Genomic DNA, 1,736 nt, shown 5'->3' with positions numbered 1-1,736 from the left:
CTGCCTAAGTGCAGCACCCTGCACTTGTCAGTATTGAAAAAGTATACTTATTCAGTAAGCTTAACTAGTTGGAAGGAATTAAATCAGTTTCAGTAGGGTCAGGAGCTGTAGGTCCAAGGGCTAAATTTGGCAAAGGATTTATGCCCTTTTAGTGGGATTTAGAGGAATGTGATGTGTTAGCACCCAAACCTGTGATCCAGAAACCTGGAGCTAGCCCTGCGGACACCTACATTCACCAATCAACTCCCTATTTAACTAGGTAGTTCTGTAGGTGTCTAGAATTCTGTTTCCATACATACCTGGGACTGAGCCTTAGCTTGGTATCTCTCCCACATAATTGTGATTGACATCTGGAAAGCACTCATCCTTCTGCTTATAGGGCTCAAGCCAGGTAGTGTTTTTGGATCACCCCTTTTTTTACATAATGGCCTCTGGGGAGTGGAGAGGTGGGTAGTTTAAAATCTGCATCTCCCACCTCATTGTTTCTACTTATCAGGCTACAGGGTGACCTATGCAGGACATTTTCTATCCTTCCATTTCAAGCTCTACTACTGTGAAGAAAACGTTCAGCTAGACAAGGACCTGAATTCTGGTCCTTGTTCCCAAGATTGCTTATATATATTTGTATTAAACACATGTTGGATGAAATATAGAAATAATCCTAAAAGCAGAACTTGGAAGGACTCCTCTTGCACCCTCTCTCAGTGAGTGCCTCATTCTTTGGGCTATAGCAGGGGTAGCAACCCCCCGGCACAGGTGCCAGAGCATGGCACATGAAGGCATTTTGCGTGTCTTGCACACCGTGAGGTGGTCAGCAGGGAAGGGGGCAGGGCTGCTTGTGGTTGTCTGCAACAAGGATCAGGCCCCTTGCAGCTGTCCCACTGTCTGCCCCTGGCATACCAACATCTTACAAGTCAAGGTTGCAGGTGTTTTTGGCACTCTTCTCAAAAACACTGTTGACCCCTGGGCTATAGGGTTAGGCAGCTTGCTTGTTTTCCTTTTGTTTCCATGAATCTTTCTGCACAGTGAAACAGAAAGAGTGAAGGTGTCCTTACCCAGAGTTATCTTTGTTAATTAATACAGTCTTCTGAGAGGCAGAAAGTAAGGGATATGAGTTCTGTCAGGCTGAGGAGGATCTCAAATCCAGGTACCCCACTTCCTGGATAAAGGATGAAATCATTTTGGATCCTGAGTGCACAAGGGATTGTTTTTTGTTTCCTAGATGCAACCTCTGTAAGCATACTTAAGATCTGAAAGTTGAACTGGGTTCTTTGTGGCTCATGTATTTGAATTTCTGGCACAAACTGAATTATTGCAATTGTAATTACTCAATTATGATAACAAATTGGGAAAAGGGGCAGGTATTTCATAGATTTCATGGATATTAGAACTGGAAGGGACCTCGGAAGATCGAGTCCAGCCCCCCGCGCGAAGGGCAGGAAGTCAGCTGGGGTCATAGGATCCCAGCAAGATAAGCATCCAATTTTCTCTTGAAAGCGTTCAGTGTAGGTGCTTGGACCACTTCCGATAGCAGGCTGTTCCAGACCTTGAGGGCTTGGACAGTAAAGAAATTCTTCCTTATGTCCAGCCTGAAACGGTCTTGCAGTAGTTTATGACCATTCGACCTCGTCGTCCCTTGGGGCGCTCTGGTGAACAAACATTCCCGCAGATACTGGTGGTCACCCCTGACAAACTTATAGGTGGCCATCAGATCACCCCTGAGCCTGCGTTTTTCC

General features: G+C 45.6%; 1 protein-coding gene and 1 long non-coding RNA gene across 3 annotated transcripts in view; one reads left to right on the top strand and one right to left on the bottom strand.

Moving 5' to 3' along the window:
- TLR3 (toll like receptor 3) overlaps positions 1-1,736 on the top strand; it is a 22,107-nt gene that overhangs the window by 9,152 nt on the left and 11,219 nt on the right. The gene's annotated exons all lie outside the window — the stretch shown is intronic.
- Positions 1-1,736, bottom strand: part of LOC109304046 — a 12,718-nt gene that overhangs the window by 1,241 nt on the left and 9,741 nt on the right. The window lies entirely within an intron of this gene.

This window comes from Gavialis gangeticus, unplaced genomic scaffold (genome assembly GCF_001723915.1).
Source record: "Gavialis gangeticus isolate Ggan-Ray unplaced genomic scaffold, GavGan_comp1, whole genome shotgun sequence".
Lineage (NCBI taxonomy): Eukaryota > Metazoa > Chordata > Crocodylia > Gavialidae > Gavialis > Gavialis gangeticus.
Note: the sequence above shows the minus strand (reverse complement) of the source record. Positions and strands in the feature narration are given on the sequence as shown.